We start from the raw sequence: 10,400 nt of genomic DNA, 5'->3' as shown, positions 1-10,400 counted from the left end.
TGTGGCTTAGAAAAGAGCATTGTTGGCCAATAAAATGGATGGTCCTATGTGGCTGCGCTGGTGGACAGGGAGCCAACGGAGGATGGGTAGCGCAGGGCCTTGCTCTCTAACACCGAGGGGATAGTTAGGTGGGTCAATGCACAGGTGTCCATAGAGATGTGATGTTCAGTGTAAAACTAGGAATGTGAAAGTAAAAACATCCAGAACTGCCAGATACTTGTTTCTGGTCGTGGTCTAATCGCCAACCTCCAAACATAATGATGACGTGTAAGAAGTAAATCTTTAAGTCAAGATTGATGACCATTCAATATTGGGTTTGCAGCTGTATTAATTATCTTCACTTATACTTCTGTGTGTTCATATAAGATGTAACAAACAGAAAAGACAGACATGATAAAATATTGTTTTCTGTAAAAGAGGTCAAGGCAGATATAATTTCCCTCAATGTAGTCAAAATTCGTGTTCAAACCAGGATGTGCAATGTAGTATATGCATGTGTAATACATGTGTATTTTAGGGAAATATTATCAAGCCATACTCTAGTTTATTTTTAATAATTCACAATTGAAGCTTAGCGTAAATTCAGCCAGGAAGACTATGGTTAGGCTCCTTGTCATTCACAGTCACTCTCTCCATGTGACTACTCTATCAGCTGATTGTGGGTTTCACTTAAAGTTAACCAACCAGAGTCTGCCACGGTTTCCTTCAGCCAATCACATCGTTGCTGTCAAACATTAAAAAATCTTCTCCCCTCTGCTGCTGTCAGTTGTCATTTCAGCAGGATCAGATGCAACCCTCCTCCACCCCACTCACCTCCAGTTGGCATCACAGTCCTGCTCCTCATTCAGCATCGGATGCAGCTGACACCACCAGTGTCTGGACACCAGGGGGGATTGTGCCTGTCTGACCTCAGCATCACTGCCCCTCTGTTAGACGGTTTCGCCATGGAGTCCAATCGCCAAAGACTTTGCAATACTCATTTCTTATGTGTAATAAATTATAAGTCTTTCCTGATTGAATTACTGTTAACAGTGTTCCAAAGATACAAAGGTTCTTTAAGGTATTTGAATGTGTTTTTTCCATCAGTCCAGGTAGCTCTGGTTTCTGTTTACTCACAGAAACTGCTTTAGTTACAAGAATCCCTTATGACATTTAGCCTTTTTTATTTATTTATTTATTTTTGTCCTTGGGTGCAAGTGGAGGTGCATTTTTTTTTTACTACACATCTCACAAATGAAGCCAGCTTTCAGGTGTCAGAGCAACCTTTAATGCACCATAAAACATTTTTTGAAAACAGGTGAAGAGCCAAGCTTCACAGGAAGAAAAAAGCATAAGGAACAAAATGCAATAGTCAAGACATTTTACCAAAATTCTAAAATGTCAACGTGGTGTTGGTGTTAAATCAGAATGAGGGTCTTGGGTGACAATATCTCCTGTCAATACATCCAAACAGACACACACTTAAGGCGGCTGCATTGCAGTGAGCGACCATGAATCCAGAGTTCAGGCCTCTGTTTTGGACGAGGAAGCCGGGCAGCTCACTGAGGGTGGGGTTCACCAGCCTCTCCACCCTCCTCTCACTTATACTGGGTTTTTTTTTTTTACGACAAAAGGCATGAAGGAGGGTGGCATCTATCTGATGTCCAGTTTAAATTTTTTGAGAACACACTGCCAGCACGGTCTGAAACAGTGCCAGACAGAGACAGAGTTTACGAGCATTAAGCCGCCTTCTCTCCAGCTTTCCTCTCCTCTGCCGACCCAAACACACAGCGGGAGGAGACAAAGAGAGAGCAGAGGAGAAACGAAACAATAAAACAAGCAGAGGTCTTATTTGTTAGTTCAGTACAGTGACTTTACCTTGGCTGGATACTCTCCGTGGAAATTCCCGCCAGATATTGTCTCCCCTGTTTCTGCAAAAAAACAGCTGGAGATGAGTTAAGTGTTCATAAAGTCGTGTAGGGGACACTGACACCTTGTGGTACAACATTTCTCCAACATGGCCGAGGGGGAAACCTTAAATACCACTTACATTAAATGTGTCAGGAGGGAGGAAGTCAATTTTTACACAAATATTCTACTCCTATTAATCAATTATTGTCATTATTGTTTACAAATTTAAAGTTATTTGTTAAATCCAGCACATTTCTATGAAATTAAAGACACCCTTCAAATTTTGTTGGTAGAAAAATGAGAATGCTGGTGTAAACTGGTGCAGTTTGTATGATGATGTTTGGTGGTGTCCAGCTGGCCTCCATATGACCGGGTAGAGGTCTCACCACGTAGACAGCTGCAATGCAACAATGGTGTTAATTAGTACGACTGTACTAACACTGCAGCAGTGTTTCCCAAACTTTATATCTGGGGACTTATTTAAAAAACATGTTAAACACTTTATACATGATTTGAGGTGGAGTTAACAGATCTCAATCACATTATTTTAATTTCCTCTCATCAGTTAAACAAACATAAGGTTTACTAGCCTTTCATATTAGATTTAATGAAAATTACGAACATTCGGGCTCCCTGGTGTAGCTCAAAGTTTAACTGCAGATAAAAATGTTAGATAAAAGACTGATCATTTCTTTGGCGACCGTAATAAAATCTTGTGCGACCCTTCTGTGGGTCCTGACCCGGTGTTTGGGAACCACTGAGCCTGTGCAGGTGAGTGGTGAATTCTAAAACACAGAGTTGCAATATGTGTAGCATGAGGAAATGTCTGCCATCTTTCAAATGAAAGTCACTCTATCTTGATTTATTAAGTTATTCACTCTCTTTAGCTCTGTTTCGTCTTCACCAACTCCTGAGGAAAAAAAAAATCTGTCTCTTTAGAATCTGAGTGCTCCACAATGTAAGATAAGTTGATAATATATATATTGCATATACAGGTATTAATTATACTTCTGTGTGTTCATCAGTACAAATGACACATTCCACATCTGCCATTTTTCACAGAAGAAAGTTTGGCATGAAAAAACTGGTGGGAATAATAAAATGAGCGATGGCTGAATTCAATTTAGGTGCTTCAGTTTCAAGGTCAGGGTATTGTTCAGACTGGCTTACTGTAATAAAGGCCAATATATTTTTTTAATGTGTTGTTTTCTGTTGTAAGTACTTTCCCACAAAGCTTGTATATTACGTGCCAAAAAAACTACAGAACAGGGTGGATTTTTCTGAGCTTTCTCACTGCAAATAAAGGCTTCAACCAATCACGTTTTGCGGAACGAACATATTCAATACATACGCTATAGTGCGCAACAACAAGGCTACTTAGTCCGAACCAAGACTGCAAACTTTGCCACGTGGCTCATGATTGTACCTCTGTGGAAGGCTTTTTTGCTGCCCTTCAGGGCCAAACTCAAGGCAGCGATGATGTCAGCCTGTCTGGCCACGCCCAGAACTCTCTCCACCGCCTCCGCACCCAGGGATGTAATCGGTTGAGTCCCGTTGATCAGGGCGATTCCCTGTTCAACAGCCAGAATCATCTAAATGAGCCATTATGATTGACTGAACCTGAAATATACCTCCATAAAGTGGGGCAGGGATGATGTATTTTTTGTAGACCAACCTGGAAGTTAGCATCGCACTAGATTCCTCTACAAACAGCCGATGGGATTCTCCCACTGCAAGAAGATAATCTCCACAAATGAACAGCACTGTCGTGATTTTGGTAGCGTGAATGCAAGATAAAAAAAAGCTAACTACAACATGGTCACATGACTTCACGTCACGACCACTAAGCTAAAGGAGGACTAGTGTTCTAGTGAGGACGTTTTGAGGTCTCATTTAGCCACTTGTTAGCATCTGCATGTTTAAGACACTTAAGTACTTAACTAAGCTTCTAAATTTAACAGAGGGGTATTTTCTGGCATATTTTACATCATATAATAAAACCTTAAAATCTCTTTAGCTTAAGAATAAAGCCTATATTACCTCCTTTGGTTTTGGCACGAGAGGTTTGAGCCCATGGCCCTCCAACACCTGTAGAAATAACACCGTGGACATAATCATGGGTTATAAATAACTAATTGCTTGATTAATGGTTTATACATCATCACTTTGTGGTGAAAGAAATGTGAAAAATTTTATTTAATTAAATTGCCACAAAGACCCTTCTGAAAAACAGTTTGGCACCTAACAAAACAGTATCCAGACCAAAATCGGTTTATTATGAATATATTAACATATATCATTCCTAACTTGACTGTGTTGTGAGAAACCTTGGTAAATAATTGATTAGCATTAGCTGGCCTTGTGGCTTCAGAACCGTAAAGCATGCATTGGCCAATAATTAAGCCACTCTGTACAAATAACAAACCATTTCTGAAGTGTATATTGTTAGAAGGCAGCACAGACATATAACTTGGCCCTCATAGTGAGGAACTCACAGCCTTGGCTTCAGCCCAGCCGCTTCGTGGGGACCACATCCTGCCCTCCCCGATCAGGGAGTACACAAACACACATGCTAATTAACATTAAGCAGTATGTGAACAATTTACAAGACGCATTATTTCTGTGTTATGTTTGTTAACATACAGGTATACATAAATGTTTATATACACACACACTATACACTAATGCATGTCTTCACCTTATCACGATGACATTCAGCTGCCATGTGTTTGAAAGATGCTGGAGAGAGAAAGCTGCCTTGCCTTTTTAATCAGCTTATCCTCGTACGGTTGGTTTGATTTGTTACAAAAGTCCAGCAACACGAGCAATCAGTGCGCCTGCACAACAGGTACGGTTAGGTTGAGGAAAAGGTTGTGGTTTGGATGAAAATAAGTATGTTATTTTTTTGCTAAATTAATTTTGTCGTTTCCTTACAGCTTTTATTATAGGGGCAACTTTAAATGAGCAATACAAATACGTGAAAGGAAACATGGTTAGTGCTAGCGGGGCTAGCGTACCGACACTTCACTTCACCAGTCACCTGACCCTCACTTTGCATGCCATAGCAGTCCTTCATGAATACAGCTCATTGTTCTGTTCCACTGAAACAAAACTTCCTTTCAAGATTCCTCCTCCTTGCCTTTTCCAAATATGCTTTGTATAAAATGTCACTTTTATCTTGGAATTGTTTCGGGTGTAAACCACTCACTCCTTATCATTTGTTTCCAATCTGTGACATTACTCTTTATTGACCTCAGTCAGTCTTGATAAGCTAAATACCTAAATGGCACATTTTCTGTGAGTGGCCCCACCTCGGGGCCCCTGGGCTGGAAATAGTCTCTGTCAGGCCCACGCCCATGCTGCTCATTTCCTCCTATAGAACGGCAGGGATCGCTCGTCTGCCTTTTTTCCCCGGGAAGCTCCTGTTCCTCCTCCTGGCCGTTTCCTGAGCCAACCCCACTCTGTGAATAAACAGCAAACTCCGGTGTCCCACATCCCTCGGCGGGACAGCCAAACAGAAAGGAGCTGCTCCCAAACAAAGACGCAAACACACCACCCAGCCTCCTCCCTTTCCTTTTCCTCCTTGTCTACCCATTTGTATGTTCATCCTCCCCGTACACCTCTCCCTTTGTTGTATTTAATATGCTATAAATAGCAGCAAATTCACCTTGTAAGACTGAAACTCAAAGTTCAAGTTTTACTGTGGCTGTGTTTCAGAAAACTACACATTTTGACTGAGAACTTAAAGTTTAAAGTCTCAGATATATAGTGATGAATTTACTGTTCAGACCATCTGTGGGGCTTAAATGGTGTCGTTATCCTGAGGGGAGACCAACTACCAGGATCCTACTGACCCAGAGCAGCCTGTCTGAGGTAAACCCCTGAGCTTCTGTGAGCTATCTATTATTGAGTTTCCTTTTAGCGAAATAATCTGAGTGAATTTGAGTTCCCTCTGGTCAACAGTTACTCAGTGTATTTGTATAGGGCTTTTATAGTGAAAGGTAAGAACAGTTAGAGTGGATCTGGTCTGCGTTGCCTTTGTCAAGGTTGAAAGGAGTAATAAAGTTTAGCGCCTCGGTTCGGACTGCGGAGCCTCGTTGTTCGTCGTCCGTTCCTCAAAAAGTTATTGTTGGATACCTTTATCTTGCAGTGTGCAAGAAAAAATTGACCTTGTTTATTCTGTGTGTCACCATACAGTCCCCCATAGGTTAGTGGACTAGAGTTTTGAAGCCTAGAGTTTGCCATTTTGGTCATCGCCATCTTGCTTTTTTGGAACTAGAAGTGACACAAGACGTTGAAGCAAACTTTAAACACACTATGAGAGGGTTTAAGTTTGAAGAGAAAAACAGGGACAACGGCCTAAAGCATACCCTACTTTATGGTCTATTTGACTCTAAATGGACCATCATTTACTAAATGAACATCATGCTGTATTGAAGAAGACTTGAAACTAGAGATTGAGAACATAAACTCATGTTTACAATGTTTACTGAGGGAATAAATCAAGAGAGAAGTAGAGTCATTTTCTCATAGACTTCTATACAACCAGAGGAGTCGCCCCCTGGTGGACAGTAGAGAGAATGCAGGTTTAAGACACTTCCACATTTTGTCTTCACTCTTCAGACCCAGAGGATGCCGCCTGGTTGATCACAGAGAAGCATTGCTGCAGGCGTGGCCGCTTCAAAAAAAATGCCTAGAGCAAGTGAGTAGGAAGACCTTGAGTGTAGATTAATTTGTCAGATATACGACATAGTGAGAAGTTAGGTATAATGTTTTGAGCCTTGTGCTTCATGAGAAAGTAAATGCTCTGGTACATAAAGCAAAAATAACGGTCTAAAACACCGTAGAGACGGGACACTGATGGGATACAAAGGATGGAAAGCGCAGAACTCTTGACTCGTGCACCTGTTCAATATAAAGCGTTGCTGACGTTTGCCAGAGAAGAGGTGAGTTGGAAATGACCTGGGGAGATTTCTTCTACCAAAAACAGAGCAGTATTCTTCAGATGGGGTGTCTGCTGTGGATCTGGCTGACAGTTGGCTGTGTCAGTCAGAGATGTAGCCACGTAGTAGGGCCTCCAGATTACTCCGTGCTCTGTGCGTCCTATCGCTGGCTGATAGAGGTATCTTCCTGTCAACTCGACCCCTGCTGTCACTGATTCATCTGAGGCTCCTTGGCCCCCGATAGCTTCCTCTCTTTGTGTCTGGAGAATGTTCCCCCAGGGCACACACACACACACACACCGTCCACCATCCTTCCACTCCTCTCTTGGGCTATCCAACGTCACCTCCTTCCTCCCTTTTAACCTTTGACCCCTTGTCTTCCCCATCCATCGTGGTGGTGGTGGTGCATGTGAGCTATGGGAAGGAGGGGGTCAACAACAAAGCTTCACACAGTCAAAGCAGAGGAAAGAGCAGAACCTCCTAAGACGGAACCTTTTCCAAAATCCCTTTCAGAAACACACAAACGCACACACACACTGTACCCACGGCTCCAGATGCTGTTCCACTTGGTACCAGGCTTCTGATAACAAGGTGTGGAGTGTTCTGCGTCCTATCATTACTCTGATGTCAGACCTCTCCTCCCACACCACACATGCTGTGCAGAGCGGCGTAGCAAACACCCAAAGACCCTTCTCCTGATGAAGGATTTGAAATTCTCACTTCAGCCATCAACCTTTTAGATCCCGGGGAGTCAGGAGCTGCAGACAGAGAAACATAGGCAAAGGGCAGATTCTTGTGTTCACACAAGGTGGAGAAACTGTGTTTATACATACGCCTTGACGGATTGGAACTTTTAGAGCGCATGGCGGCTTGGAATCAGCCTCAGAGTCGGGAATTTATTGTTTGTGTAAATAACTGGCTGAAAGTTAGTATCCAAAAAGTCGTTGAGCCTCCTCAACACCACTGTGCGATACCTCTTGCTAGAGCGGTCAGCGCCAACTCATGGTGTGCTGGAATTCTGAGAAATGTTATGAAATGTCACTAGAAACTGAATCGTTTGTATTTGAATTGCTCAACTTGACCAATTCCAATAAAAAACAGAATTTAGGTCACATAATTGGAAATTTGTGGTAACACTTTCTATGAAGACACATCAATAGCGCATTAGGAGGGCTTTCATAGTGATAATTCATAATGCAATTAAGCTTCATGACTACACTCATAAACACACATAATGCTCTAATAGTAACTGTAATTAACTACTAGTTCATTTGTTTTATGGATTATCTTGACTAGTTGTTAACTAGAGGTTGACTTATGGGTTTATAATAAATTATGTTTACTTTTGCTCCACTCAACAATCAACTGTACTTATGACTTATAGTATGCTTTAATAAGTTATCATTGTAGTGCATACTATATCAATCAGTTCATTGGTGGTGGTTCATTTATTTAAAAGGAATCTATGCTGCATCATAAGTGATTTTTATGCAAGAAGTCAAAAGGCTTCAGAATCATAAGTAAAATGTTTTTGCTTTAAGAATGGAACTGTGAGTTCTATAACCTTAACACCTCTGTATATACAAAGTGACAACACGCAGTATTCATTTTCACTATGGGATGAAAGTTGTGAGTTGTTGCTGCCTGCGTGTGTTATCATTGTTTGCGGGGACATAAATCTGTTTACACTTTATTAAGGAACTGAATTCCAGGAAACTTGACACTGAAATTTATTTTTAATGGAATTTAAATTAGTTGGCACTCACAACATTTCCTTCTTGCTATTTGATTTCAGTTTACTGAGAAACACATCCGGTGTGTTTCTCACAATCAAGTCCAGATTCACAAAGCTCCAGTTCCTGTTGCAGTGAACGTTAGCACATCATTAACTAGTTAGCACTTCCATACTACGCTAGCTACTGAAGGTGTACTGAATGTAAACATGTTCTGCTTTTACTTTTAAATTATTGTAACATTGAATTAAATAATGTGTCCTTTCAGATACAACTTTTTGTTAAAGAGTAAAATTGTTTTTGTTTTACCAGAAACAGCAGCTATCTCCCTCTCTCTCTCTCTAGCTAAATACACCAGACTTCATTGTCAAATAGAAATTTTACCACGTCATAAATTTTACATAATTCAAACTCCACGGAAATCCCATAAAACTCACCAAAACTTGCCTTGGTTCATATTTCCACTTCACCAAGTCTGGTTTGTTGGAAATTAACCCTTCATTCACCACGTTAGGTGTAAAAATATTGGGAGTGAGGAGTGAGAGGGAGGTCAGCCATCAGAGAAGCAGCAAGAAGAAAAACCTGTCCAGTCAGAATATTTTCACATCTAATGCGAGGAATAAAGGGTTTATTCTGACCAACCAAAGCTGGCTGATTAACATACCAAGACGGGTTTGGTGAGTTTTTGTTTTTTTTGTCGACTTTGAATGAAGTGTGTTTTAAGACACGATAAAAAAATATTTTTTGTCATTGGAGTCTGGTGTATTTGGCAAGAGCAATTCAGCTTCTGTTCCTCCTTAAACAGAAAGGATTTCCAGTAATGTACAAAAAGGTATATCACCCTTTCATAACCAGTCAGTGGAAAGAACACACTCGTGATCTGTAATGGAGAAATGCTCACTGAACTCAACTCTTTACAATAAGACAAGAAAACTTTCCCTCATGTGCACAGACCGTTAACTGCAGTGAAACTGCTCAGAGCTGATAACAAGAAATGCACTGAATAATGGGGAGGATTAGAATCTTATCTATGTGTGATTGGTACCACATCTCAAGAGAATTTCAGAAAGCTGTGATGCTCTGGGAGAGAAGCGGCGAGGAGCACCGAGGTGGGAGGTTTGAGCCTGAGGAGGAGGGGAACCACGGGGGTGGGGGGGGATGTGTAAGAGAGATGCCATGTCAGATGTGGAGGAGAGTGTGTATGTGTGTGTGTGTGTGTGAGGGGGTGCAGGAGACCCAAAAGGTGCTGAGGAGGTTACTGATGGGGAGTTGGGGTGGGGGAGTGCAAGAAAGAATGCACTCTCACATTCCTGACATGCCCGCCTCATTGTAGAGGGCTAATGAGGCGAAGGGGGGGGGGAGTGATGGCTGCCGTTGGCCCAGAGAGAAAGAGAGAGAGGACCAAACCCCTCCGGAGCGCCGGCCGGCACCGAGCTGAGCTCACGGCTGAGGAATTCCAAACGCCGGACATGAGAGGGCCCGGCTTGGTGCCAGTGGTTTTCTATTAGCACACACACACACACACACACACACACACACACACACACACACACACACACACACACACACACACACACACACACACACACATCAGTGTGACCCATGCTGGGCTGGTGTGAGTCAGACTTTTTTTTACACCCATCACTGTTTATTTGTGTGCAATAAACCTGAGAGGAAATGCCAGGGATTTGAAGAAGAGCTAAAATATTGCCACAGATCCAGGACGCAACCTCCTGTTCTGCCCATTGAAGTCAATACGGAAGTGTCTTAAAACTAGGATTCTCTCTACTGACCTCTCTACTGCTTGCAAAAAGAAGTCTGATTGTGTAGAAGT

This window comes from Anoplopoma fimbria, chromosome 23 (genome assembly GCF_027596085.1).
Source record: "Anoplopoma fimbria isolate UVic2021 breed Golden Eagle Sablefish chromosome 23, Afim_UVic_2022, whole genome shotgun sequence".
Lineage (NCBI taxonomy): Eukaryota > Metazoa > Chordata > Actinopteri > Perciformes > Anoplopomatidae > Anoplopoma > Anoplopoma fimbria.
Note: the sequence above shows the minus strand (reverse complement) of the source record.